The sequence below is a fragment of the Apteryx rowi genome, unplaced genomic scaffold, assembly GCF_003343035.1.
Source record: "Apteryx rowi isolate R43461 unplaced genomic scaffold, aptRow1 scaffold_251, whole genome shotgun sequence".
In the NCBI taxonomy this organism is placed as follows: Eukaryota; Metazoa; Chordata; class Aves; order Apterygiformes; family Apterygidae; genus Apteryx; species Apteryx rowi.
Window position 1 is genome coordinate 825,983 of NW_020448875.1, and position 16,654 is coordinate 842,636.

The 16,654-nt window shown below is 45.4% G+C and overlaps 1 protein-coding gene across 3 annotated transcripts in view; it reads left to right on the forward strand.

Moving 5' to 3' along the window:
• The first annotated feature begins 16,270 nt into the window (after window positions 1–16,270).
• EXTL3 (exostosin like glycosyltransferase 3) overlaps window positions 16,271–16,654 on the forward strand; it is a 123,512-nt gene continuing 123,128 nt past the window's right edge. For 2 of the 3 annotated variants that reach the window (XM_026066969.1, XM_026066968.1), the window contains exon 1: window positions 16,275–16,489. The gene's annotated coding sequence lies outside the window, so the exon portion shown is untranslated. Of the gene's footprint in view, window positions 16,490–16,654 lie in introns of all 3 variants that reach the window. The other variant, XM_026066970.1, reaches the window with a different exon arrangement.

Below are 16,654 nucleotides of genomic sequence, written 5' to 3' on the forward strand. Positions count from 1 at the left end.
GCTCAGGACTTTTAGAGATGGAGGAGAAACTGTTTCGTGACCCAATGGGCTGCTGCTCTTCTCGTTTCTTCTCTGAAAGGACGAAAATTAGATGTGCCAGAGCCTAAACTTGAAAAAAAAAAAAATCAGAGTTTGAAAACAGCCACTTTGAGCTAGAATAAGGCTCAACCAGAAAGTGTTTGCCTTCCACCTTTTTCGAGGCAGGGTGGGGTGAAGTGCAGGGAGAAGATGGGGCAAGGTTTCCTTTGTTTTAATTTCAGCGTATTCCAAAAGCTGAGCAGTTGGGATATATTTTTTTTAAGTTGTTTTGCCAAGTCTGGGTGGAGAAAACCAGCTGCAAACCTTGCCTGGGTGGATGTGGGATGGAGGCAGGAGCTCACTTCACTTAGTTTTAGTGGTGTGGCCCGGAGGCAGAGCAGCAAAGCAGGGGCYGCGTTGCCTGCTGGGGACAGCTCGCAAGAACAGTCTTCCACCAAATCCTTTTTCCCGGCCCCAAGATTGGCACCTACGAGACGCAACTGAGTCAGCAGCGCGGGTGCCATCAAACGTCRGCTTTATTCGGGGGTGTGAATCAGAGCGCCCGTGTGCCAGCAGCTCATATCCTGCATCTCCTGATAACACCGTGGTCATCTCCGAGGAAACAAAAGCCAGCGAAATCCTATTATCCTGCCTGCTGTGYGCGTGCATAACTCGCTGTCACCACCATTCCTTATTTTATTGCAAGTCTTGCGATAGTGCGCSTTCTTCTTGTTGGTTTTTCTTCCTAAATCCTACATGCTGGAGCTTAATTTCCAGACTTCACATTTTTCCCGTGCTGTTCACTTTACAAATTCTACGCTGTTCCTCCGAACGGCCCCCCCTCCGCAGGAGCGAAACCCTTTAACCCCCAAAGTTTTCTGCTTCTCGCTTTCCAGCCTTTTCCATCCCCAAAAGACGGGTTTCGAAGGCGCGGGCTGCAGCCAGATCAGCAGCAACCTTGTTTCCTCGTACTGTTTCGAGGGGGGAGCGTCCGGGGTCCTGCAAGCTCCTGGGTGGGAGGGAAGGAGACTTGCAAGGGGGTGATATTTATCCCCTGAAAACAGGTAAAACACTGAGGTCTTGCAAAGCTCCGTCTGTCGGATTGTCCCTTAGTGACAGCGTGGACTTGCTTAAAAGACAGTTATGCTACTGTGCGGGAAGGACGATTCCTCCTAAATCCCTCTTTTGAGGAGTTTATTTCTTCCTCGGAATTTTCTTTTGGACTGGAGACACCAGAAATGGGGGGAAAAGAAACGTTTCTGCAGTTCCCCGCTGAGGGAGAGCTCGTTCAGATCCGCCACCCCGAGCCACAGCATAAATCTCACTGCAGAAATGCGGAGACGAGACATTAATAATTAGGAGATTGCGCAAGAAAGCGCTGGAATATTTCAGACATGACACACAGCATCTTTAGATGCAGCTGCCCCTCCGCGGGGATCTGTGTGAAATTCTCTGCAGCCGAGCTGGAGACATTTTTGCTCCCGGTAGGGGAGGCTTTTGAAGGAAAAGGAAAATGGGAAGGAAAAATCATGCTGCATCCTCAAAAGCTTTGTTTTCTCTACGGCTTAAGCACAGGGGGTTTAAGGTGCCCCTCTATTATGAAGTGTTTGTGCTGTGGTGGAAGAAAACGGTGGAAATTAATAGTTACCTGCTTCCCACAAATAGCTCCCGTTTAGCCAAGCAAACTTCAAATAAGAAAAGGAAGGAGAAACTTTGGGACTGTGACGGAGCGCGAGAAATGTTAGTGCCCAGAGGTCTGTGTCCCGGAGGCTTGAGGGCTGGATGATAAGAGCTTTGGGCAGCGATATGACAAAAGCGACTTCGCAGTTGCTAGTTCGCGCTCCGGCGACGGTGTGTCTCGGGTGCAGGTATTTCCCCGTGATAGAGCTGGGCTCTTCCCAGCTCTTACATGAATATTCGTCACTTTTTCTGATGCGGTTAAAATAATTGGAGGGCTGGAGATATTTTGAATAACAGTAGCCCCCGAGGAAATTATGACCTTGGATTTATTCAGTCAAGTCATATAAAGATTAAGAGTGAGAAGAGCGGAGCTTGCCAGGTACAAGGAAGCGTGTTACAGCCTGGGCTCGAATCCATCACCTGAAATCAGGAGACACTGGCAGGATATTCGTCATTCATCAGCAGAAGGCATCACAGCAAGATCATTTAACCATAATTCATCACTTTAGCAGGCTGCAAACTTAAGCGGGGGCCGGAGGGAGGCTGCGGGGGAACCGTTCTGCCTGTTGTAACGGATCCTTGGCCACCCGAGGACTTTCCGGTTGCCGCTCTGTTGAGTCAGGGAAACCTATTTGGGTCCTTTGTGCGACCGAAGCCTTGCAGCATGCGTTGAGCCATTGCGGTTGCCGGGAAGGAGGGTGGGGGACACGGTTCGATATTCGTGTAGCAGAAGCGTGAGCAAATACGAGTTCTCACCCTGTGACTGTTGATGAATAAAGTAAAAGCGCATGGTGCTGGCTTTAATTCTTGAGCGCGAACGTAGGTTGTTACCTGGGRATATACTGTGCTTACTACTGAATTTCTTGACACCTCTCAACATCTTGCATCCTGGCCCCAGCTTGAAGTAGGAGTGCTAGTTTCTCTGCTCTTCTCTTGCAGTCCAGACCAACCTTGTGACTGTTCTTAAAACCGTACGGGGATCATATGACTTCAGGCTTCCTGTTTATCGATGCCAAAGACAAAGTAAGCCTCCAAATGAGGCTTCTCTCATCACTCTTCTAAGCCTCGTTAACAGCAAAACATAATCGCAATGGTGGTGACTTCGGTTAATGAAAGAGGGGGGAAATTCTTCAGTGGTTGGAGCAGCTTTCTAAAAAGGAAATTACAGGGCCTAAGGAATAAAAGGGATTAATGAGTTGGAGCTTTTCCTGTACATGTTTTATCACTGACCTGAGTCTGACTTAACTGTAGTCTGAATAGATCCTGGAGATCCATTTTTCCTCGGGCGGACACCTGCAAGGAATGAGTTAAGTAAAACTGCAGCCTGAAGTAAGGGGATAGGTTTTCCAGGTCCATCTCAGCTCTGGTTTTGCTGTGTTTCTGTGGTCCGACCTCAGCCTCTTTGGTGAAGCAGTTTGGGAGGTTGGTGCAGCCTCTGCTTCCCCTGCGAGTGGTCCCGGCTGGCACTGGCTGTCCTGAGACCAGGCTAACCTCATTGCAGTGCTGGCCTGCTCAGCCTTTCATCTGGCGTGCAGGAAGAAGCCGGGCTGGAGGGCTTTCTGTGAGTGTGATTTTTCAGACCTTCCCTTATCCCTGAGTACATCCAGGTACTGTTTTTCAGGGTGGCTACACCGAAATCCTTAGGTTGCTTTCCTGAGGATAGCTCAGTGCTTGGGATCCTCTGCTAGGATCGACAGCGACGCTCCCTTGTTTTGCCATTACGATCAACAACAGTGTTGTTTTCCTAAGAAATTAGACAGAAACCCATCCAGGTTTCTCACCCCGCTTGCGTGCATGTGTCTGTACTACCACAATGACTTCTGAACCTGTTGACCTATTACAGTCCTGCCAAAGAGAGATGGGTCTTCAAGGGTAATTAAGGTTGCACAAGTTCATGAAAAACAGGCGGCCAGGCACGAGGGACAGCGCAGGTACGTATTGAGCCCGAGGGAGAGGCGCCGTTCAAACTTGCACGAGCAGATACCGCAGAGTCCACATGAGGGAGAGATCTTGCAAGTGCTCCGGTCGTGAGAGTTATGCATTGGAGCCGGTGGTTGACTGCGAGATGCAAATCCAGAGGAAAGCTGCCTCGGTGACCTCTGGGGCTCACAAGTGCGATGTTTCTCTGGTTGTGTCAGGATAAAGTTTGGGGTCACAGGCTGGGGCCCCTCGCTCTGCCTGCTGCTGAAAGATTGCAAAATCTTGATTAAATTCTGGACTCGGCAGCTCCTCTCAAGCCAGCGCGCGGCCCTTGTGTTGCCCTGGTAGACCCCAGGGCCAGGCATGGCTGGCAGTCTGTATTTGCGGTAAAACTTATCAATTTAAGTGTCATGGAAGTCAGGGCCCAGCAAAAATTGACTGGTGCTGAGGAAGCCTGATGTCTCCAGCTCTGCGGGAAGCTGAGCTGCTCGCCTCCTTTCTTTAGAGAGTCAGCAAAAGACTTCAGCAAGTCCAAGGACTTGACAGCTTGAGCATTTCCTTCTAGCTGGGTTTCTCTTGAGTCCTATTGTTTTCTTTCCACAAAAGCAAGAGCAAGAGCAAGGGAGAATTCATTTGATTTTAATAATAAAATACCTCCAAGGAGATGAAGCAGAAGAAACTGTTAACAAGAGGAATAGGAGGAGATTAAAACCATACTCTCACTCTCTCTTGCACACACACACGCACACACACATCCAGGCCCCCTCCCCTCCTGCAACATGGGAAAACTAAATTGAAAAGGAGACTATACAAACCGGGATGAAAGGAAAAAAAAAAAAGACAATGAGTCAGCTATAATCCTGCCTGTTTGAACCAAGGAGGAACCTGCATGGCACTCCTGACACATCTTTACAAAAAAAAGATAATGCATCAGATTGGTGACGGCTTATAAAATATGCTGGGAGCGGTATGAAAATTGCCAGGAGATACTTGAATGTCACTGCCTGCGCGGAATGAATTGTAGGTTGAGTTGCAGCAATTTCACTAAAGCTGTGTATATTGAAATACCAAGAAAGTCCAATCTTTGAATTCTTATCTGCTTCAGATGGAGAGCCAAATAGGCACATTACAGAAGTGTCACCCATCTGAATCAGTTGYTGCTGGCTTTTTTGCATACAGGATGCATCTAGGTTTATTGAAACCTTTATTGAGGTGCTTAGAAGCACAAGAGTGTGTTGATTTTATTCTTCCTTTAGTAACTTATTCTTGTTTCTAGCATTTTTTAAAAATAATTTGTCAGTTCTAGTCTCCTCTGGAGACCTCTGCTGAGCAGGGTGTTAGTAATTGAGCAGCTCTCTCCTTCTGTATCATCTTTCTTTCAAGAGTTTGTTATGAACCTGAATTTGTTTCATAGTTTTCCTGCAGAACTTAAGGTAGTTCCGTTTGCTGGAGGAGAAACTGAGGTATGGAGTGATTCTGGGAATTTTCTCAGGGCTGCCTAATGTACGAAAGATGGAGAAACAGAATCTAGAAACTGTGATTTACCGCCCTGCTAGTGGGTAGGCTGCACTTCGTTTTTTTCCTGGTTGAAAACACATCAGAGGAAATGCAAGTTCATGGCCAAAACTTCCTGTTGACTTTGGTGGTGTGCTCGCTTCACCCGTTTTGCTTCCTCTGCTGCTCTGCCAATCTCTGCTGGTGCGGAGGAGATAGAAAATCTCACCAAAAGAGCATGTCATCGGCGTCAGTTTTATACCCACTTGAGAGCTAACTTGGTATACGAGGTTGGGCTCGGCCAGTTTTAAAAATTCCCATTTAGTAGCTGCGGCAGATGACTTCATCGTTTTGCCTTTGTTCCCATCTCTAAGCCATTCCCGCACCTAAGGAGGTGGTTGTGAGGATTAGTCATTGGTTTCCAAGCTCTTTGAAGATGGAAAGTGCTGTATAACAGCTCAATGTTTATTAATGTCATGCCTTAATATGCTGAGAGTTTTTTGCAGCTGAGTTTAGATATGCCAGGACGAAGCCTCGGCAAGTTGAAGTTGGCATCGATCGCATCCTGGCTACGCCGGCTGGTGGCACCTGGTTATCTGGGCAATAACATTTGACTGTAGCTGCAGCAGTGAGCCCTGCCTCTGGTTACTCTTATACCAAGTTCTCTTTCCGTTGGCCTCCTGCCACGGYGTACACCGAGTTTAAATCTAATTCTGTGGTTTTCGTCATTTCTTCTAAATGTTTTCAATTTTGTTGGATTTAACTGATCCCAGTGGCATCTTTTTATGATGCTTTATATTCAGCTTCTTCCGCTGCTTTAAGTACAGTAACACTCCTGAAGTCCAACCTGTTTGTTAATGAAAAAAGGGAAAACAAAGAAGGTGTAGTATTGTTCTGTCAGTAGTGGAAGAAAAGGAGGCTTTTTCTTAATGTTTAAATTTGGTTGTATTTAAAACTAGACATAATGGTTTCAGTGGAACATTGTTGTAATTGGAAGGGCAAATTATTGTTTGTTCTTGCAGTGTCGGGAGCCAGCGTTAGTATTGATTAACACGAGCATTGCCATCCGTCGGGCGATCTCAAAGCACTTCAGGACTGATGAATGCAAAAGACTTGGAAAACATCATTAGTTCCATGCTCCCAATAAGGGAACTGAAGCAACTTTCCAGGGCTTAATGACACCTGGGGACAACAATTCCTGCTCCACAGCAGTGTGCTTATCGCACTAGATCACGTCCCTTCCCACGCCACCTGAAGAGCAATTTCCGTGTTTATCCTCTAATTTACCCCTTTGGCGAGCTCTGTTTTGCTGAGCTCACACCATGAACAGCTTCATTGCCTGGTTCTTACTTACTAGGTAATTCTTGAAGTTGGTCCACTGCTGGAGAGATCTGTGAGTAATAACCAAATTAAAGCAGCCGTCCTTTGCAGACGGAGCCCCCAGCACCGAACGCATGGGTTTGCGTTCAGGAAAAGCTAGAAACAAACCACTTTGTTCTGCAGAGTTAGTTTTTGACTAGTTGCTCGAACTGCCTTGCTGTGCAACTTGCTGTCGCCAGTGCCGACACAAGATGCTGCAATGCAACCGCATGGTGAAGTTCACAGGCCTGCAGCAGGTACAGTCCACATCCGCTCAGGCTGCCCCAAAATTACACCTGTGAGCCTACTTTCACAAACTGGCCGGACTACAACGAGCAGAAGCAATCCTGCTCTCCCTGTCCCCCTTTCTTCACTGATACGGCTTTTCTTTCGCTCTGCTAACAAAAGCATTGTGAACATCATGGGCACGGTTGCATGGGAACCTGAACTGCAGAACTGATCTGGGCTGAAAGAAAATGTTCAATCAACTAGTTTTTGCCACATTCATTTTACTTTAGGATCAGCTCTTCCTCTGCTTGAGAATAGAAATTAATTTCGTTTCGAGTCCTCAAGACCTGCTGAATAGATACAAATTGGCTCTATTTATAGGCTGCAGAATTCCTTTGTACAATAAAACAGTTTGTTTCAATTTAAAACATGTATTCAGCACATTTAGCTTAATTTAACTACAATTTTTACATGCTGTTTTTCTGCATTCTAATTGTTTTTCTAAACATGTGACATAAATCATAAGTACAATTAAAAAGTCAGACTAGTCATTAAGAAACTTCATTTACCCTTTTTTTTACATAAAATGCATTAACTTGCATAGTTTATTAACTTAAACAAATGTCTAACTGTAAAAAGAGGATGGCTTTCCAGTTAGGCAAAAAGCCCCGATTTAAGGTGAAATACGCCTTTGTTGTTATCCACCAGCAAAAGTCAGCCTGTCATTAAGAAGAAAACACTAAAAATACAATGCAAGACAGTTAAAATCAATCATTCGGAACTGAAGTATTTTGCTTTGTTTTGCATCAATAAATCCTGTAAGTGGATAAAGGAGAAATGGTAGGATGGCTGAAAACGGATTGAAGGGGAAGTTACCAATACTGCTCCTCAAGGATTGGTCTTAAGACCAGTGTTAATCAATGTGTTAATTAATGCTACAGCAGAAATTAATGAGATTTGGAGATGCCATCAAAACAGAGGAACAACAGGATATCACACTAAGAAGAATGAATGACTTTAGGGCTATTTGTCTGTAAGGAATAATAACGCAAGCTCTGAGACAAGCAGAATTTCCTGTATTGGAACGGGAATGTATTAATCAATCATGGGATGATTATGATGTGCCGGTGACAAAGATACAAACCAGGACCACATTTATCAACCAAGTTATTTCCACTAGCAACAGGGAAATAGGAATGCCACTGCAGAAGGTTTTAGTGAGGTTTTGTTTAAAATGTACCACGCGTTCCTGCTTGCCCATGTGGGAGAAGGATTGACTGAAATTGTGAAARGTGTAGGGGAGGACGTGTGCTAGAAATGATCAGGAGAGCAGAGGARCTGTTTCACAAAGCAATTAAAGAAGCCCTGGATAGTTAGGCCAGTCACAAAAAAAAAGGCAGAGAAAAATTATATTCCTTCTCTATAAATACATTGGTGTAATCACCGGAGAGGGAGAAGAGTTATTTAAGTTAAATGACAATTCTGGCACAAGAACAAACGGCTCTGAATAAGTTTAGGCTGGAAATTAGGACAAGGGCTTCAAACCAAGTCAGGTTCTTGAGCAGCTTTCTAATGGGAATTGTATAATAGGGGCTAAAGAAATGATTGCTGCGGAGATGGAGCCTGATAAATGTTTTAATGGGATTATGCAGTGTGGTTGACTTCAGGATTAAGGGCTTGGACTCAGGATTTCCTGTCCTGTGCATTTGCAAATACACTTAAGAATCCTGCAGGTAATAGAAACAACATAGAAGGTTTTCATTTTAAATACTGTTTTAGAAATGATTCAGCCTTGAGTTGGTTTCTTCGTTTCTAATGTACTAATAACTGAATTGAGCTAACTGTGGAAAGAAGAAAGTATCTTTTCTGTGCTGGGAAAAAAACAGCAGCTGGCAACTGTTCCCCTATTTTAGTGGTTGACTTTGGCAGCAGGCCTGAACTGCTTGGATATTCGTTTTTTCAACTTAGATCATTTTAGTACCTTATAGTAAATTTAGGCCATGATATAGATTGTGCTCAAAATGATGACAATTATTTATTATTATTTAACTTTGTAATGACCTGTTTGTAAAAACCTGCAGCACTTAATGTATGCTGTGGTTGATTATCAGCCTCACAGTTCGCTTTATTGATCCCCATTTTACCCCTTTGCAAATAGTTCCCTAGACGTGTTGTTGCTTTGCTAAAATCCCTATAAATAAGACCTACTGCATTTTTATCCAGGGAAACCAGGTATTTTATCAAAGACAGGTGCTAAGTTATTTTAGCACAGCATAACTTTGATCTGGTGTTGCATTTTACACCGTGTATTTCCATGCCTTTTATGTTTGGATTCAGATTATGGGCTGAAATTTTGTGTGCAGTGGATACCTGTGGCTTCTCCAAGCACTGCCTTCTCCGGCCCTTCTTCCTTAAGCAGAGATACTCTATATGCAGCGTCCTCTGTGATCTGAGAGCCGCTGGTTGAAACAGGCTGGCGTTAATGGTGGGTCACGTTGTTATTTCTGAGAACATCAAACAGAGGAGCATTGGCATTTTTAAACATGGCTGTAGGACCAAAACGGTTCGTTCCAGCATTTCGGAGTTCTCCTTATGAGGATTTCTGAATTTTATTTCAGGTATTGCGTAGACTTGTTAGAAATCCTTGCTCCCGGACTTGAAATATTAGCAGTCCGGAATGGAATGCATTAAATGGTTCAGTTTGCTCTCACCTGGGTGGGGAAATTGCGTGCAGATTTTCCCACAACCCACGCTGCCTTTACCCCTATAGACGCTCTACTCATTATCGAACTGTAAGGTAGCATATGTMTTAAGTCTGGGGGCTTGACCTCGACTGTCTTTAATCTCCAGTACGTTCTCATTGCTTCCCTATGTGTGCTTTTTTTTTAACCTCCTCCATTCAGGATGCAAATGGCAGATGGTTTTTGTTCTTTGGTTTCAAGATCTTCTCATTCAAGCTTTTCAGCTATTCAACCCTGTCCGCTTCACCAACCAGCTCCCTTAATTAGTTCAACTCTTCTTTTTGAAACTGAAAACCTTACAGACCTGCTTTTATTTTGCTTAAACTGAACCAATTTGTAGAAAATAGGCTTGAATTGAGTGATCACGACCAGCTATTATTATAACATCCCCACTATTTGCCAAAAGTCTACAGCAGAATCACCTCTTGTTTGTTCAGTGACTGTTTTGTGAAGAAGTCTGTCAGCTATTACATCCAGGACTTACAGGGCCCTACTGTTAGCATTTGTTCTTCGTTCTGTATCTGGAATTTAAGACTCCCTTATCACACAATTCCTAAGAGTATTTCATTCTCTCTCTAGTAATTTTTAAAAGCTCTCTAAACACATCCAAATCCGGCGGTGGGGTCTCTAGCGGACCTATAGCACAATCYCAGTAGACAGTCTTTTACAGACTTTTCCCAGAGTGATTTTAATCCAGAATGATTGTTTTATGCACGCTATCATTTCGCATTTCTAGCAAGCGGAGATGATTCACTCAGGATCACAGAAGGAACTATGGAGCAGCGTCCCAAAAGATTTATTTCGATTTTTGTGAAGTGCACATTTGGCATTGTGTATAGCGTGCATGCGCTGATCTGCCTTTTGTTCAGTTGGTTTTTTTTTTTCATTTTGTTTTACCACCTGGGTATGTTTTTATTGGCCTTTTTTATTGCGTTATGGCTGTAATTGCTAGTGGATTTTTTTCTGACAGTCATTGTGTAGGAAATATTATCCCCAATTTACATTTTGCTAACTGAACCCTGGGGCAAACGAAGTAGTTTCTTTAAGCACATGGGTCTCTGTGCCTGGAATTTAGGTTCTCTGAGTTTTCTGTCTTTTCAAGCACACCCTGCAATCTGGCAGGTTGTCAAAGCCCCTCAAATTGCGTGGATTTAAGGGTGAGCTGAAATATTGGAAACTTGCAGTCTTAAGTCTGGTAGTCTGATGCAGCAAAGCACATGCTTAAAATGATGGTTAGGTACTTTACTGAAGAAGGACTGAACTGCTTGTGTTGCAGTCACTTTTAGTTTAGTTTAAACATGGCCGAATGCTTAATTAACAAAACGCTTTTGCTAGACAAGAGTGTAATGCCCAAGCTACGTTGCAGTTACAGCACGTAGATGTTTTGGGATAATGTTCTATACAAATGAAACGATTGTTTCTTTTAAACTCCTATTTAAATATAGTTCAAATTACAGAATATTTAGTAGAACAAAATAAGCTGTTGCTTGCCAGCTTTTTCATACCAGTGGTTACCGGATGCTTCTGTTTTTATAACCGTGCCATCTGTTACAGGGTGGAGTTTGGGGGTAGTCTAGGTATTTGGATGTGTCATATGGACATTCTTTCTTGGGTCTCTCTGGAAAACTTCAAAGCCTGTGTTTTGAAGGAGAAGGGGAAGCATGGTTAGCTGTCACACTCAAAGAATTTAAGGGAACTTACAGAAAAGCAGCAAACTTCTGAGTATAGCAGGGCTCAGGAAGGCAAAGGAGCCTTGAGCAAAGAGGCAGCGCTCTCCGCATTCGGTGGAGTTACCCAGTCATGGTTTTGATCAGCTCAAGAGTTTGGCCTGGCTGTCACCAGAACGGGTTGCTGCTGCTTCCTACTTTGGGACACATCTTTCTTTATAGTCACTGAAATTTCCAGGAGCACTGTGATATGAAAGTCTCTTAATGTTTTTTTCATTTATTTTTTTAGAAAAAAGTTTGAGTACATACTCAGTGCTAGGTGACTGATTTGTTTTCAGACTGACAAAACTAAGTCTAGCTAAAAAGAGCTAAAAAGAGTCTAGCTAAAAAGAGTCTAGCTAAAAATGTCATTTTTTTATACAAATGCAAAGGAAGTGAGGGCAAGGTTCACAGAATTGCTGTAGAATTGCTGTAAGTGGTCATAGATACAAGGAGTGGGAAGAAACCTCCCTCTGCCTTCACCAGCTCTCGGCTGTGTCTAGCTCTCCCCAGGTCTGTCCAGCTGGAATGACTTGTTATACGGAAATTGGTTTCTTGGAAGTTTTGGGGATGGGCAAAAGCATTTTGCTCGATAAACTATTTGTGAAAAATATTCACCCAGTGCTAGTAACAGCTTTCAGTCGCTAATGATTTGGGATACACKGGGGGAGGAGGGAAAGCTACATGTCTCGTTACCCATCCTTGGAGCCATCTGGTCCCTGACGGTTTATTTGTAACCACTGTCCTAATCTCTCTTAATTTATTTCATTTTTGCTGAAATATGAAAATTATCCTTTTAGGCACTGTGGTTCTCATGAAGATAATAACAATGCAGTTATGTATGGTTTGGTAAACAAAACATAATACTGTCAATTAATAAATTTATCTAAAACGTTTATTCTTAATAAAATGTGTGGCAGTGCCACTTGACACACACTGTGCATAATATTCCACCTTAAAACAAAACCTTCCGCCAGAAGTCATCGTTTTTCTTTCTTTTAAATATCTAGGTACAATGGGAAACACTTAACTGGGCCTTCATTAACAAGGGCACAGTCATCATTTCTTTTCCGCACCCCTTTTCACTACGAGGCAGAATCCTTCAGCATCCGAGCGTCTCACCACAAGCTTTCACTGCTTTTATGAAGTTACCTTCTTTTGCAGACATGATCTCGGTCCCCTGTGCAGGACGCTGGCAGTGCATTGTACTTGCTCTTTGGTTTCCAGCTGGGGCTGCACTGGGCCCAGATTTAAATTAGCAACTGGGAGGGAAAAGGCTTTGCACTTTGTTATGTCCATGTCTCTATTCTTATGCTTTTTTTTTTTTCCCCAGTTTAGATATTGCCATTGAGTGTTTCGCTGCACGCTCTAGCGCTTGCTATGCTTTCTGGCCAGCAGTAGGGTGTATTGTTACAATACTTCTTGTACCCATGGGGTCTTTAAAGTGCTTTATTTAAACATACAGAGATCCCTTCACCTACCACTGAAATGCAGCTACTTATGCTGCAAAGCCTGGCAGCTGGTCTAATAGCACGAACTGGCCCAAGTCACTGCTTTTATGACATAAAGCAAGGAGGAAAAAAAATCCCTATCCACTAAAAACTGCAGGGAGAATGTAAATCGTCAGAATGTAATTAGCTAAACTGGAATGTGGCCAGTATTCCAGATTAACACGTCCTCTTTTGTGAAGCATGCTGTGGGATACCTGATGGCCAAAAGCAGTCAGGGGCTCGGTAGGACTGAGATTTCAGTTGTGCTGTGTAGTGATTCCTTAGTGGCTGAGAGATGTATATTACCGAGTCAGCACCTACAGCACCCTGGGGCTAAAAGGTGACTGAATCCTATGAAATCTGATAGGAGTGGCTGAGGTTAAGAGTGCGGTCTGAAAACATTCCATGAAACTTGTAAAATCCCCAGATGGTCAGGCCTTGGTTTTGTCTCCTGCGAAAGGAAGGAAAAAAGAGGTTAAAAAAGATTTACCAAAGGGACTGTAGCAGGGAAAGGATGAAAGCTCAGGGTCCTCCCCTTAGATTGTTGCTCCCTTGAAGAGTGATGGGTGTTTTTCTGAGGTTTATTTCAGGCCATGGAAGTGTGCCATGGAAGTGTGCACTGGCTGGCTTTGAAACTCCTTAATACTTGCTCAAAATGAGTCAATGTAATGTATGGCAGAGAGGAAACAACAGTATGTTGGATGTGAGAAATGCTTACAAATAAGTGGGATGAGAGAGAGAGAATTTGGTGAAATCACACTGTGGGTAAGGAATAAAGGTAAAATGGGGACCGTTTCAAATGCTAGAAATGAGAAAAAGGGGACACAAAGGAGTGATGGTATTCACTGCATTAAATTGCAGCTGTCAACTGTAGAGCTACTGGAAAGGTGATATAAGGGAGGTTCCCAGCAGTGAAATCGTACACAGATGTCTAAATAAGTAATTTTGTGAGCAGGGGGACTAATGAAGCCAGTTTTCCTTAGATTCGGTCTTCTGTTCCCCCCGTAACCTCTCGCTACAGTAGTCCCACCATTTTGTCYGTGTCCTGAGCTGTGCCACCACAGACCCTCGCCACGTTTCTGTTCCTCCCCATCCCCAAACCTCCCTCCCCCTTCTTGTCCGGGCTGTAAATCCCCCTTTACCCTTACCTCCCCGGTAGCCCCAGGCACCTGCCTTGCCCAAACCTCCTACCCCTGTTTCGGCTGCCGGCTGAAATTGCAGCACATGCAGGAGTTGGCTGGGAGCGATGCGGAACTTTGTGGATGTCCTTGCGTTACGCCTGCACGCTTCCACATAGTAGGTGAGAATCTAATATCTTTAGGCCTCTASCCCTCGGTCAGATTTGACTAAAAGTGGCCAAGGAGTTTCAAAGTCATTAACAACACTGGCACTGTGCAGTTGGTTGGCACTGTGCACCATGGCTTGTTTCCTTGGGAAACCCGGCTAAGAAGCAGTCAGAAYGAGGAAAAGGCTTCTCCTGGGCTAGAAAAGCACTTTGGCAACTGCTCTGCCCAAGTTCTTTTTTGTTTGTTTAAACTCCTATTATTCATCATAGGTTTCTACCTACTAGGATCCATTTCTGAGGTAAAAACCCTATGTGTGTTCTTGGATGTAGCGTATCAGCAGACCAGGAGAAAACAAAAGCCTGGAGAGCAGAAAGGGTAGAAAATGGGGATATTTGAACATGATAATATTTCTGTTCAGATACACAGAAGGCAGCTGAGCAGTGGATTTTTGGTTTGGTGGAAGGGAAACAGAAAACTCCTTTTTTATACTGATCTCTTGTTACATTCGAATAAGAAAGGTGGGTGTACAACGGSGATCAAATCTGAAACTACCTTCATCAATATCATGTGTAATATAGCCTTGACAGAGCTTTCTGAAAGACAGACTCGCCACGCCGGCTGCCGTTCCTGAAAGCTTGTTTTATTTGGGGAATTGGGAGAATTGTTCTCTTGACTTGTGTCTTGAAGCGCAGTTCTCCTTTTCTTTTTTTCCCCCCAGCAAGGTCCTGAAAGGCATTTATTGTCTCCCTGCTTCCTCCAGCAAATCTCCATGCAGAGCAGTGCAGCACGAGCATAACTTTATGCCATGGTAGAGGAGGAAGTAGGGACGTGGGTGCTAGGACAACGTGGGTGAGTTCGGTAATTGGGATGTTAATTCTGTCTTTGTGCTGTGCAATGCAGCRGGACTCTGTCCTTGTGRGKTTTTTTTTYTTYTTCTTTCTGAAAAAATGTGAAGTGCTATTTCTGAGAACCTTTGAACCTGCAGTGCCCATTCCTGCCCCTTCTGTACAGCGTGTTCCCTGCTTGCGGGATTGTATTTCGTATTGTTTGATGAATGGTAGACCTGGTATTTTTCCCTCCCACTGTTTTTTTCATCTTGGTTTAAAAATTGATTCCTCCTTGCGTACTCTACACATGTGTAAATGGCTGTTAAAAAGTGCAGAGTGGTGGAAAAGTGGTTTCTTGCAGTTTTAAAGTGCTCATGTTTTATTAAAACTGAGATTCCTGGAGCTTTGGGGCCAGAGACATACTGCACTTGCCACCTTCTCCACTCCTGTAGAGGTAAAGCCTTCTTTCTTTCCTGGGAAATCTCTAGTCCCCCAAAATTTATCAGTGTGTGGGTTTRGGGGTGAGATTTGATTCCTGTAGATATGAATGCCTTTCAAAGGGCCCCTAAAGTATATAAAATATATGGTTAAAGTGCATAAAGCAATGAAACAAAAATTCCTGAATGTTTCACTTGGCTTTTTTGCAAGAAAATGGCTGGCACCATTACTTGCCTTTTATTTTTCTCCCTTTCTTTTGCCTCAGCTGCCATCTTCTGTGTGGTTTGTTTGGTGCTTATCACCCTATATTTTACATAGCTGCTGTGACTTAATAACATCAAACCACTCTACACCGCTGCAGTATTTAAACTTATTTTGTCCTCGTTCCTGCGGAGTGATGATTTGTGATGTTAACGCAAACCATCCAGGTCCAGCCTTAATCTAATTCTGCAATGAAAACAAATCTCTGGTGGCATTTTAGCGGCTGTCAGGAGGGTCTGCAGCGTGTCCGCGTGTTTTTGGGTCGGCTCGCCAGACTGTGGTTGTTTTTCGTGACCTCCTTCTGCCGGGAGCCGCCCGGCCGTCGGGCTCTGAGGGGGCAACGGCTCCCCGCGGGCGCCTCCACCGTGAGGCGAGGGGGGAGGGGCGGCCGAGCACGTGCTCGCCCTTGGGCGGGAAACGCGCCGCGGCCCCTCCCACCTCAGTGGGCATGCGCAGTGGCTGGCGGCCCCCCCCCCTTCGCTGGGCGTAACTGCTCCGCCTGCGCCACCATTTAAAGGGCCAGAGCTCCGTTTTGGTTCGTCACCCTGCCGCTTCCCGAGTGCGTAAGGGAGCTGGGCGAGCGCGGGGTGTTAAGCGGGTGAGACGCCGGGAGCTTGGAGACGGAGCAGCGCTGGAGAGCTTCGGCTGTTCTCGGTAGTTTCCGGAGCGAAGACTCTCTTTCGGGTGTCTAGTCCCCGCCCCTTCACTCTTCGGCAAGCTCCGTCGCCGGTTCGGCAAKCTCCGCCCACCCTTCGGCTCAGGCCGTTAAGTTCCGCCGCCTCTTCGGCAACTTCCGCCACTTCGGTCGGAAATGGCCGAAGACGTGAGAGATCCAGCGGTTTAGGGGAGAAGACCGGCCGGCTTCTCGGAGCAAACCAACTGTGTTCGGACGCGGGGGGGGAGGGGGGGAGCAGGAGAGGGCGAGCGGCGGGGGAAGACAAGGCAGCGGCTATGGCTCCCCCCCCAGCCACTCACGCACGGCGGCGCAGCGGGCGCCGGGACCGCGGCTCCGCCAGGAGGGTGAAGTGAGGGCGCCAAGAGGTACGCCGGACCGTACCACGTTCGGAGGCGGCGGGGAGGGGAGCGGAGGGGAGGGAGGGCGACGCGCGGCTGTAGGACACCCCCCCCCCGGGGGGAGCCATTGGGGCCGGGTGCGTGGCAGGAGTGGTACAGTCCGGGGGGAGGCCGTGCCTCAGCCCGGTTTGG